Source organism: Bos javanicus, chromosome 4 (assembly GCF_032452875.1).
Source record: "Bos javanicus breed banteng chromosome 4, ARS-OSU_banteng_1.0, whole genome shotgun sequence".
Taxonomy (NCBI): domain Eukaryota; kingdom Metazoa; phylum Chordata; class Mammalia; order Artiodactyla; family Bovidae; genus Bos; species Bos javanicus.
The window spans coordinates 46,472,486-46,486,154 of record NC_083871.1 but is presented as its reverse complement, the minus strand read 5'-3'; the positions used below and the strand labels follow the sequence as shown (position 1 = coordinate 46,486,154).

General features: G+C 40.5%; 1 protein-coding gene across 2 annotated transcripts in view; it reads right to left on the bottom strand.

The window, feature by feature from the left end:
• LHFPL3 (LHFPL tetraspan subfamily member 3) overlaps positions 1 to 13,669 on the bottom strand; it is a 573,774-nt gene that overhangs the window by 184,233 nt on the left and 375,872 nt on the right. The window lies entirely within an intron of this gene.

The following is a 13,669-nucleotide window of genomic DNA, read 5'->3' as shown; positions in this document are numbered from 1 at the left end:
CAACCTCATGAACTGTAGCCCACTAGGCTTCTCTGTCCATGGAATTTTTCAGGCAAGAATACTGGAGTGCATTCCTATTTCCTACCCCAGGGGATTTTCCTAATCCAGAGATCGAACCTGCTTCTCTTGTGTTTCCTGCAATGGCAGGTAGATTCTTTCCCATTGTGCCACCTGGGAAGCCCATACTTTCTTGATATCCACCTGCAAAGCTCTCTGTCCTCAGCGGATCCAGTCAGTGCATAGGATGTATAGGGAGGCTCCCTCACGGTGGTGCTGCCATGAGTCCACCTCTCTATTCCAATCTGGCATCAGGGCTCACCGGGTATGCCTAGCAGCTGGTGCAGGGGACCTGGACTTGTCTGGGATCTGTCTGCTATTTCATGCTGCTTGTAGGACTGGGCTCTTGCTACCTCTGCCCGCTTTGAGGGTCTGAGGACTTGGTCCTGGGGTGTGATAAGGAACAGGAAGTCTCTTTAGGGGCCCCCTTTACTCCCTTCAACCCTTCTTACACCCTGAAGGCACTTTGCTCTCACTATTCACAGTGCTCCTTTCACATCTTTTGTCTTATACCAGGGCTTAGGCTTTTGAAACTCAAAAGCCAAGAATTTGACTCTTGTTATCTGCTAAACTGTCCTTTATCTGAGGGAGTGAAGGCAGAGTTCTGCTCAGCTGCCCCAAATATGGAAAAAGCAAGGGTAACATAAAAGACTAGAGGAGCAAATGTAAGTTACCATTCTAAACAGGATCTCACCTATTCTCAGGTGCATTCTCACTCTAAAGGACTAGTTCTTAACTTTTTTGTCTATAACCATTTCTAAACTTAATACATTTCCATTGGTAAAAGTATTTCAATAGAGCAAGGCATGACCTACCCATTTAAGAATCAATGGTAACCACTGATTGGTGAATTTAGTAAGGTGTGCCCATTTATATCTAAAATGCATAAACCACACAAGAATCCTTCTTTCCTTATTGCTTTCTGAGAATCTGTTGTGTTTCTTGGACTTTAAATTTATCCTTGGAACCCAGGTTTTGGAAGCAGAAGCCTAACTTCAGTCTGAGGCCTCAGATGGTGGCGGATTTGGCCCATTTGCATCTGATCATTCTTAAAGATATTTATGGAGTGCAATCTGGAAAGAGACAGACTTCTTGTGGTTGTAGCAAGACTGAGGCGAAGAGCATAATGATGGCCATTCACATTTAGAGCCTGGTTAATCTTGGACATACCAGTTACATGGAGAAATTTATTCTGAACCTGGCCTTGAAGATCAAGCAGAACTTCTTGTACCATCTACTGAGTGTTTGGAACTTTGCTTTTATAGCTCTTCTCCAAAGAGGGGCAAGGCACTAAGAAGTGCAGAGTGCAAGGAGTTCAAGTAAAAATTTATTCCCTTAACCAAAAATTTCAGAATGTACCCATTTAAATAGACAGTCATTTCAGAAAATACTCCCCTATGTTTAAAAATACTTCATTCAAGTAAAGGACAGAAATGGTTTGGACCTAACGGAAGCAGGAGATATTAAGAAGAGGTGGCAAGAATACACAGAAGAACTTTACAAAAAAGATCTTCAGGACCCAGATAATCATGATGGTGTGATCACTCACCTAGAGCCAGACATCCTGGAATGGGAAGTCAAGTGGACCTTAGGAAGCATCACTATGAACAAAGCTAGTGGAGGTGATGGAATTCCAGAAGAGCTATTTCAAATCCTAAAAGATGATGCTGTGAAAGTGCTGCACTCAATATGCCAGCAAATGTGGAAAACTCAGCAGTGGCCACAGGACTGGAAAAGGTCAGTTTTCATTCTAATCCCAAAGAAAGGCAATTCCAAAGAATGCTTAAACTGCTGTGCAATTGCACTCATCTCACATGCTAGCAAAGTAATGCTCAAAATTCTCCAAGCCAGCCTTCAACAGTACATGAACCATGAACTTTCAGATGTTCAAGCTGGATTTAGAAAAGGCAGAGAAACCAGAGATCAAATTGCCAACATCCTTTGGATCATCGAAAAAGGAAGAGAATTCCAGAAAAACATCTACTTTTGCTTTATTGATTATGCCAAAGCCTTTGACTGTGTAGATCACAACAAAGTGTGGAAAATTCTTACAGAGATGGGAATTCCACACCACGTTACCTGCCTCCTGAGAAATCTGTATGCAGGTCAAGGAGCAACATGGAACAATAGACTGGTTCCAAATTGGGAAAGGAGTACGTTGAGGCTGTATATTGTCACCCTGCTTATTTAACTTTTATGCAGAGTACATCAGGCGAAATGCCAGGCTGGATGAAGCACAAGCTGGAAACAAGATTGCCAGAAGAAAATATCAATAACTTCAGATACTCAGATGACACCACCCTTATGGCAGAAAGCAAAGAAGAACTAAAGAGCCTCTTGATGAAAGTGAAAGAGGAGAGTGAAAAAGCTGGCTTAAACCTCGACTTTTAAAAAACTAAGATCATGGCATCCAGTCCTATCACTTCATGGCAAATAGATGGGGAAACAATGGAAACAGTGAGAGACTTGATTTTTTTGAGCTCCAAAATCACTGCAGATGGTGATTGCAGCCATGAAATTAAAAGATGCTTGCTCCTTGGAAGAAAAGTTATGACCAACCTAGATAGCATATTAAAAAGCAGAGATATAACTTTGCCGACAAAGGTTCATCTAGTCAAAGCTCTGGTTTTCCGGTAGTCATGTATGGATGTGAGAGATGGACTATAAAGAATGCTTGGCACCGAAAAATTGATGTCTTCGAACTGTGGTGTTGGAGAAGACTCTTGAGAGTCCTTTGGACTACAAGGATATCAAACCAGTCCATCCTAAAGGAAATCAGTCCTGAATATTCATTGGAAGGACTGATGCTGAAGCTGAAACTCCAATACTTTGGCCACCTGATGTGAAGAACTGACTCCTTGGAAAAGACCCTGATGTTGGGAAAGACTGAAGGCAGGAAAAGAAGGGGACGACAGAGGATGAGATGGTTGGATGGCATCACTGACTCTATGGATATGAGTTTGAGTAAGCCCTGGGAGTTGGTGATGGACAGGGAAGCCTGGAGTGCTGCAGTCGATGGAGGTCGCAGAGTTAGACACGACTGAGCGACTGAACTGACTGAAGTTTAAACACAGACAGTATCAGCCCTAATTTCCCTTTCCCTTCCTCTCTGGCTAAAGAGCTCACTTTGGACCTCCATTTTCCTCTGCAACACCATGGTTGCTGCAATAGTAAATCTATTTATCATGCTAACATGGAATCATCTGACTGCAATATCTCCTGGATCTTGCCTGGAGTTGCTGTCCATTTTCTCAGTTCTTATTCATCTAAGCCTTCAGAGATATTTAAACACGAGGAGAAACCCATCTTCATGTGGGGAATACCTACAAGTTCCCTGGGCAGGTCTCAGAAGTGATCATGCATAGTGAGTGTATCATAGAATCTTTGTTCTCAGCACTATATTCTGTCTCTTGTTGAATGAACAAAATCTTAGAGACTGAGGGTGCTGGTGATCAGTTGATCGCTTGTGGCTACAGGTACCTGGTTACACCTTTTGGAGGCTTTCCATGATGAGCACGGGAAGGACATCTCCTAGGGGCTCTTACACTCTGACATTTAAAAATCTAGTCAATTGAGTAAGGCAAGGAAGATATATTTTGGAGGAGATAGTGTGGAAGAGGACAAAGAGTACCTTGATATGGCTTATGCTACTGCTTCAGAGAATTTCTGTGTATGTGTGTGTGTGTGTTTTTTAAATGAAGCATTCTGGGTTAGGCTTCATCTGAAAAATGGAACACATGAATTAGACCTACAGTATCCTAAAATTCTATATCTAATGCTTTCCTCAGTGGTCACAAGAATAAATAAATGAGTTTCTCTTTGAGAAGAATGACTTATTTCTCTTCTGGAAGTATCCACAGAGGCAGGATACCCTGAGATGATGGATTCGTGTTTTGTTTTTACTGCTGTCAAAGAAACAACATGAGTATAATTTCCCCTCTCACCCAGAAGAGGACAAAGAGAACCCTGAGTGGTGGAAAGCAGGAAAATCCTTAACTCCAAAGTTCTCAAATAAGGATGAAAATTATCTAAGAAGTAGGAGCCAATGAGGTCTGAGCTGGGTGTGCTTCGTGTCTCGGGTCCAGGCAGCACATGGCAGGGTGGAGCATCCAGGGCTGCCTGGCAATGGGTGCCTGCATTCTAGCCTGTGTAACCACCTTTCTCTGGGGCACCAGGGAGGTTTTACCCTGAACACATCAGTAGCATCAAGTGTGGACAGAAGATTAGAGCAGGAGTTGGAAAATCATATACCCTGCTGCCTGTCTTTACACAGCCTAGGAGTAAAGAATGGATTTTACATTTTTAAATGATTGAAAACAAATAAAAAACAATACTTTTTTATGACTGTGAGATAATAGGTGGGGGAATGTATATATTGGTCTCTGTCCCTGGATCCTAGAACAGAACTTCTCAAACCCTTGTGATTTCCTATGTGATAAGAACCCTAAGAATATCAGGACCCTGGTTCCTGACACAGAGTTCCCAAATCCCTAGGAATTTTCTGTGTGATTGGAGTGTCATTTGTTCTACTGAGGTGACTCTTCATGGACTCTTAGATGAAGTTGGTCACCAGAAAAGACCAAGTCATGATTAGAATCGGAATTTTCAGCTCCACCTTCCATTCTCCAGAGAGGAAATGGAGTTAATATTGATAACTGATCATGCTTATATGAGGAAGCCTCCACAAAATTCTAATAGTATGGGGTTTGGAGAACTTCTGGATGGCTGACCGTATGGAGGGCTGGGAGAGTAGTGTGCTCAGGAGAGGGCAAGAAGCTTGGCACCCCTTCCCACATATCTTGCCTTATATATCTCTTTCATTTGGATATTCATTTGTATCCTCATCATTTCCTTTTATAATAAAGTGGTAAACAAATAAATAAGCTGTTATTTCTGAGTTCTGTGATCCACTCTAGCAAATGAATCCAAATCAAAAAGGGGGTCATTGGAACTTCTGTCTTATCCAGTCAATCAGAAGCACAAGTGACCACCTGGATATGTGACTGGCATCTGAAGGAGTGGGGAGTCTTGTGGACTCAGCCTTTAATCTGTGGATCTGATAATATCTCCAGATAGATAAAGTCAGAATTGAGTTAAATTGTAGGACACCAAGCTGGTGTCACAAAATTACTTGGAGTGGGAAAAAACACACACGCACATGGTGTCAGAAGTACTGTGACTGTGTAATAATGTGAGAGCAAAGGGGAAAGACAGGAGGAAGGAGGACTAAGCTTTCTTTTGCATGCATGTGTGCTAAGTCACTTCAGTAGTGTCCAACTCTTTGCAACCCTATGGACTGTAGCCTCCCAGGCTTCTCTGTCCATGGGGATTCTCCAGGCAAGAATACTGGAGTGGGTTGCCCTCCTCCAGGAGATCTTCCCAACCCAGGGATCAAACCCGTGTTTCTTACATCTCCTGCATTGGCAAGCAGGTTCTTTACTACCAGCACCACTTGGGAAATCCAAGTTTTCTCCTATACAATGACAATTGAAAACTACATGAAATTCAAAGTTTCAATGTCTATAAATGTTTTGCTAAAACACAACTACATTCATTTGTTAACATATGTATTGTCTATGGCTGGTTTCTACAGTATCAGAACCAAGCAATTCCAAGGGTGACCACTATGGCCTGTAAAGCCTGAGATATTTATTATCTTCCCATTTATAAATCATGAACCCTTGACTAGAGAGCCCTAGGAGATTTTCACTTATCTCTGGTGAGAGGATGCCCATAATGATTGAGGTGAAATTTACCATCCCTTGGGGTTCATGGTAAACCAAATTAGATCTAGAGAGATAAAATAAATGTGATGTTTATTATATGAGTGATGCAGATTGACTTACACTTATTATTATTTTATTAACTGAACAACAATACAGTAATAAAAGGAAATAACTAGAAAGCAAAACTTAAATTTAGAGTTGTGGATTAACAAACTTGGCACCGATGTATGTATTCTAGAAACTAAAACTTCAAAAGTAATCTAGGGCTTCCCTGCTGGTCCCAGAAGTTAAGAATCTGTCTGCCAATGCAGGGGACATAGGTTTGATTCCTATGTCTGGGAATTCCCATGTCCTGGAAGATCCCACATGTTGTGGAGCAGCTAAGTCCCAGCGCCACACTACTGAGCCCTTGCTCTAGAGGCTGCAAGCCGCAACTACTGAAGCCCTCGCACCTAAAGTCCATGCCCTGCAACAGGAGAAGCCACCGCAATGATAAGCCTGAGCACTGCTATGAAGAGCAGCCCCTGCTTTCTGTAGCTAGAGAAGCCCACACACAGCAATGAAGACACAGTCCAGCCAAAAATAAGTAAATCCTAAAAAAACTAACCTGGCATTTACTATAGCATTTTCTTTACTATAGGGGGTTAAGTACGTCCCCTAAATATAGATGTGTCTTTTTTACAAACATTACAGAGAGAAATAGTTCTTTATCGATAATAACAGCATACATAAAAGCCAATAAATTTTTTTTTATTAAGTCTTTAATTTGAATAAATGGAAAGAAATGTCAAGTTCCTGGCTAATGAGGCTAAACGTTGTAGAAATGTAAATTCTTCCCAAACCAAATTAAAGGGGCGTGGACTTTTGATAATTGTTTTTGTTTTAGTAACTTGGTGATAATGTTGAAGTTTACTAAGAAACAATGAAAGCAAGTTAAAATAAGTAAGTGTTATATTGGTATTACCTCCCTATTTGGAGAAGGCAATGGCACCCCACTCCAGTACTCTTGCCTGGAAAATCCCATGGACGGAGGAGCCTGTATATACTAACTAGAAGTTAGCTGGCTCTGAATTTAGATTAGTACTTAAACCGCTCTGGGGACCAGGGATTGGCATAGTCTTTCTGGAAGTTGACATTATGTTTCAAAGTAAAGGTATCAATTTCCTTTGACTCAGAAAGTGGGGTGGGAGAACAAATACTAAGAAATCACCAATCATGGACAAAGATTTATAAAGAAGAACATTCATCATACAATGATTTAAATAGCAAACAAAATTAGAAACCATATACCTTTTCAATTAGGGGTAATTAAATTTTGAAATAATCATAAAGTAGAATAATAGAGATCCATTTAATTATCTTCAAATTATATGGGGTGGGAAAGTGTTCAGGACAAGTGAAAAAATCAGGTCACAAAATCCACCCATATAATACCACTTTTGCTTAAATTAAGATAGATAAGAAATGCATCTTAGCAGCAGTGGTCTGTATTTTCTAACTTGTCTACAATAAGCATGTATTATTTTTGTAGTCAGGTATAAATAAGTACCATAAGAAGAAAAAACATTCCATCTGAATTAAATATAAGCTTGAATTCAAACTGCTGCCTATTAAAATTAATGTCAAAGCACATGACACAATCAAATCCTAACAACGGCTCAGCAGTTGAGAGGATAAAAATAAACTTGCAAATATACATTCAAGCAGAGGAAAGGGGCCTAATTATCTAAAAATTGCCCTCCCTCTTGGTGAAGTCCCATTCCAGGACCCTCTAAAGCAAGCCCCTCGCTTTGACTCTGTAGCACCGGAACACTTGATCTTCCCAGAGATTCAAGGTTTCCCATTATTGTAGGGAACAGAATGGGGTATGAGGAACAGAATTCAACTGAGCGCTGTCAGACACTATGTTGACAGATGAGGTTCTTCAGTCCTACAGCTGTGTTTCTCAAAACTCAATGTGTCCGTGAGTCACCTGGGGCTCTTAAAATGCAGTTTCTGATTCAGTGGGTCTGGGGTGGGACCAGAGGGCCTACATTTCTAACAAGCTCCCGGGCAAAACCTGCACTGCCAGCCCCCGCCCACCCCCTTCCCCTCCACTCCCCCAACAGTGATACTTTGAGGAGCAAGGGTTTCCAGAGGGAGGTCTCTGGTCCAAGTCAAACAGCCAGTATAAAATGTGTGTGGGTGTAGCTTTCTACTTTTTTCACTGTTTTAAAAACAAATGTGAAATAAGTTTGAAAAATGGATGTGTGAAACATTAGCTTTCCCAGGATGAATTATTTTCCATAATTATTCAGGCTGCTAATAACAATGCTTGACAATTATGTAGTTCATTATATTTTCAAAGCTTTTCTGTAACTATTAATTTGCTCATCCAACAATTTATCTTGAAGGGAGGTAACTATTATCAGGGCTCAGTTAATTGTACACCATATTTTCAGTTCTTTACAGTAGGCTGATGGTGGAATCTGGATTTAACTTACACTGTGAAAGTATTAAACACAAGTATTATACACAGACGTGTATGAGAACACAGACCAGGATAATGTGGGTGAGACCTGGCCCACAGGTGCCTTAGTGTTGTCTTTTAAAGATTAGAAGAATGGTATTTGTTGAATGTTAGAATCAAGTCCTTCGGTAGCTGTGTGGTTTAGGCAAGTTACTTAACCTCTCTAAACCTTAATATTCTTATTTGTAAAACAGGGGTAAAAAGGTCTTGTGGGGATTAAATGTGATGATATTTCCCTCCTCTGTTAACCCATCCTTTGCTCCCTTCCTTCCTTCCTGTCTCTTGCTTCCTCTGTTTTATCCTCCCTCCCTCTTTTATTTCCTTCATCTTACCCCCCAAGTGTTAAGATATACGTAACATGTAACATTTTATAAGTTTAAGGTATACAATGTGACACTTTTATACACACATATATTGACAAATGATTACCCCAGTAATGTTATTTAACATATCCTTCACCTCACATAATTATCATTTTTGTTGTTCTGGAGGACAGAACATTTAAAATCTACTCTCTTAGCAACTTTCAAATACACAATACAGTATTGTGAACTAAAGTCACCATGCTGTACATTAGACGTCAGGACTTATTCATTCTCTCACTGGATGTTTGTGCCCTTTGGCCCCTTTCCTTCTTCTTTCAATAAATAACGTTGGCAAGCATACTCTATGCCAAGAACTGTTGTACACGTTGCCTAGAGATATGGCAGTAAAATGAGACGGACAAGAATCCCTGTCCTCATCCTCATGGGCTTTACATTCTATTGCAGGAAACAGACAGGGCACACCCACCCCCCAACCCCTGCCAAAGCCAAACAAGCAAACAAGCCAGCCTCTCAAAACCAGTAAAATATGTCAGCATGTACAACAGTGCCTTTCACTTAATAAATGCTTATTAAATTAAAATATCATCAGTACACTGGGGAATGAGGCTATGTCTCATGGAACACAATCTGTTCAAGTACATGCTCACTTTTCCATAGGAAACAGCAATATTTTATAAGCTTAAGCTTAGTTTAGGTTGGATGGATACTATCATTCTATGTATTCAGTCAGTAACTCTTTCATTCAATAAACATTTAAACCAGACTGATTTTTCCTGCTTTAGATGCTTCCCTTCCTATGTTTTTGTCCTCTGATAGAATTTACCCTGTGTGGGCACCCCCAAGCTTCCTTTCTTTACTTCTTCTTTCATCTCCTTCAAGTCCATCTTTTTTTTTTTTTTTTGGTCCTGATTCTTCCAAGCAAGGATCTCTTAGTGATTACTGTAAGCATTGCATATTCAATTGTCCTGGCTAACGTATACATTTACAGCATGAATAGTCTTTCCTATACTCACAGAACAAAACCTATGATAGGCCTTTGGGACAAACTTCCCTGGAAGGACTTGAAAATTGTTAGGTCCCGCAAGGGGAGTTCCTTTTTATGGAGGTATGAATGATATGGTAAGAACCAGAAAACGGTAGGACTTAGGGAGGTATTTTTGGAGCAAAGAGAGTTTCAAGTATCCTCAAGTCACACCATCAGAATTTCTTGATCATGTCACTCACACAATCCTGAGCATAAATGATTGATGAGTAATCCCCTGCGTAGGCAAATATTCCTGTAGCCACGAGGGGTGATGAATGCTGTCACATAGGCAGTGCCATGACATCCAAACAGGGGAAATCTGTTTTCAGCATGGAGACCAGTCAGGACATTACTCTTACTGTCAAAGGAGTGGGATACATCTCCTCCCGTCCCCTCTGCATGGGGAGCAGCATGGTGGGGATGGCAGGCTGAGTAGCCATGACTCCACATGGGCAGAAACAGCCCATTTTCAGGTGAAGCAAGGAGGGCTCATTGTCCTGCATGCTTATCTCACCGCTTTTATTCTTCCCTGTGACGCTGAAGGAAATATTCTGCTTTGGACATGGCAGGTTTGAGAAGCCAATTAATCATCTCAGCAGAGATGTTGAGGAGGCAGCTGGATATACAAGTCTGAAGATCAGGGAGATGTCTGGGCTGGGAATAAAAAAATTGAACCTCATTGAATTGCATTAAATCACCCAGAAAAAGAATACAGATAGGGAAAAACAGAGGACAAGGAGTTATTTCAAATAAAAGGTCTTCCATTTGCCAAAGCAAAGCTGTAGACCATCCACTGTGAGACTTTTCTGCCCCTGTCCTTCAGAGGCAGGGAGACCTCTCAACTCTCTCTCAGAGTTGAGAGACCATCTGAGATTTCTGTGAGCTCTTCTTTCACAATGAGCCTAGAAGAAGTCTTAGGAAACAGACAGTACCATGCGGTTTTGAACTTTTGATCTCACAAAGGTACATTCTTAGTGGGAAAAATGTGTCAAGCACAAAATTACAATTACTGTGTAACAGAACCTTAAGAAACATGGGGGAGAAAAAGTATATTGTAAATCTGACATTTGACTATGAACCTTGGCTTGTAAATTCTATTCAGGTTCTAAGTATGGCTTTGTCTTTTGCTATTCGACAAAAGTATAATAAACACAGACCAGTCAAGCTAGTTAACAGGCTAATTTCATGTGTGTTTTGCTTTAAAGTACACACGTCCCTTGATACTGCTTTAGAGCCTTCAAGAGGAGGACTCTCGTTCCCTCTCCCTTCAATACAGGCTGGACTTAGTGACTCTTCTAATGAACAGAATAAGGCACACACATGGCTGTGTGACTTCAAGGTTGGTCCACAGAAGATGAAGTTTCAGGCTTTCTCTTTTGGATTACTAACTGCGGCAGCAGTCAACTGCCATGTGGTGAAGACAGTCAAGCAGCCCTGGGGAGAGATCCACGTGTTGAGGTCTTTGTTTCTGCCAGTGCCCTGAAGGAACTGAGATTTCTTGCCAACAGCCATAATGGAAGTGGATGCTCCACTTGGAGGCTCAGGTTAAGGTTTCAGATGCCTGCAGCCTGGCAGAAAGCTTGACTAACATGAGAGACCTTGACCTAGAACCACCCAGCCAAGTTGCCACAGGATTCCTCATCTTCAAAACTGTGATTAATACATATTTTATGTTGCAACTGCTACTGCTAAGTCGCTTCAGTCGTGTCCGACTCTGTGCGACCCCAGAGACAGCAGCCCACCAGGCTCCCCCGTCCCTGGGACTCTCCAGGCAAGAACACTGGAGTTGGTTGCCATTTCCTTCTCCAATGCAGGAAAGTGAAAAGTGAAAGGGAAGTCACTCAGTCGTGTCCAACTCTTAGCAACCCCATGGACTGCAGCCTACCAGGCTCCTCCATCCATGGGATTTTCCAGGCAAGAGTACTGGAGTGGGATGCCATTGAGTTTTATGTTAATTTTTTACACAGCAATGAATAATGATTATAATGTACAATTATCAGTCATAAAGTATATTTCTTTTACTTTTTTGCTTATTTTATAGAAAACTTACTTAGATTTTAATAAAATTTTCCACGAGTATCCTCACATTAATACGAAAACAAAAAGAAAAAAAGATTTCCTATGTTATTTCTGAAAGCAAGAAACAAATGAAACCTAAGGCCACACAAATGTCAATGTTCAGCAGAATTAACCTCAAAATAAAGAAAGTCTAATTTAAAGTTTTTCATGGCTATATATCTAAATGCTTCCACTATAATTTCATTATTTTAAAACATTATTCTCCCATTAGAGTATAATAATTAATTACCTTAAGTGCTACGAAATTTTATAATCTTGATGAGAATTAAGAATTCTGCCTTTTTCTTCTAGTTAAAAACAGAGATGGCAGTAGATTGGGGGGAAGCTTTTAAACATGTTAACAAGAAGAAAATAGCTCTTAAAACCCGAGGCACAAAGCAAAATATCAGAAAATAAAGGTTTTTTTCCTCCTTCTTTTAAGAGGGTAGTTCTTCATCTGTAACTCTAACATGTAGCACATGCAGACAGAAACAAATCTATTTATTTATTTTAATTTAACTACAGTTGATTTACATTATGATGTTTGTTTCAGGCATGTAGCTTCAGATTCTCTTCCATTATAGGTTATTAGAAGATAGTAATAACCTTATACAGAGTAAATCTTTGCTTATCTATTTTATATATAGTGGTATGTACCTATTAATCTCATACTCCTAATTTATCCCTCCCTCTCCTCTTTTTCCTTCTGTAACCATAATGTTTTCTCTTTTCTTTATTTCATTCTTTTTTATGGCCATGTAATATTCCAACACACACACACACACGCACCCACCCACCCATATGTTCTTTATCTATTGACGGACACTTAGGTTGGTTGCTCCCATGTTTGGCTATTGTAAATAGAGTAGCTATGAACATTAGGGTGAAAATATCTTTTCAAAGTAGAGGCTTTTGTCATATGCCCAGGAGTGGATTGCTGGGTCATACAGTGACTGTTTTTAGTTTTTGAAGGAATCTCTATACTGTTTTCCAGAGCGACTGTACCAATTAGCATTTATCCCAACAGTGTAGGAGGGTTCCCTTTCCTCCACACCCGCTCCATCATTTATTATTTGTATACTTGTTGATGTGTCCATTCTGACTGGTGTGAGGTGATACTTCATTGTAGCTTTTTGTTGTTGTAAATATTGTCTTTCTTTTCTCCAGCTGTGCCACACAGCTTGCAGGATCTTAGTTCCCCAACCAGGGATTGAACCCAGCCCATGGCAGTAAAAGCACCAGATCCTAACCACTAGATCACCAGCGAACTCCACACTGTACTTCTGATTTGCAAGAAATAAGCCTATTAAAAAAAAAAACACTTGAGAAGCGCTGTTGTCTTCCTCCTCTGAGCATTAGACTCTTGCCTGTAACATTAGGATAGTGTTTACCCTGTACAGAATTCTATCTTTACCAGGATCCAGAATAATTCCATAATTATGCATTTAATGACAACAACCAACTATAGAAATTAAGGAAAAAACCTATAGAAATGAGAACTCTATATGGTTTATTTAACAGTTAATTTACACCTAAATTATGTGCATCTATGAATTCCATACAGTGGGGTTGGAAATAAACCTCCAGTTTCTCATAGGAAACTGATGGGATCCAAACTCCAAAGGGGTTGATAGTCTTGAATCTCATCTACTCTGGATCTTGTCTCTTCTCATACTGAACAGGGTCTGCAGAGCCTTTCCTTCATGCCCCATGCCAAACTGCCATAGAACCCCACTGGCCAATACCATGGCCATTACCTGTACCTCGGTTCTGCAGATTTAACTTAAACTGAAGAACAGGTTTCTAAGTTGGACTAGCTACATTTTAAGTGCTCAAGAGCCACATGAGGCTGCTGCCTCAGCACAGGGACAGAGCATGTCCATTGCTGTAGAAGGTTCTAATGGATGTGCTACCCTACAATGCTGCTTCTGTGCTATTCCATGAAAAGTTCCCAGCCTTGTCTTCTGTC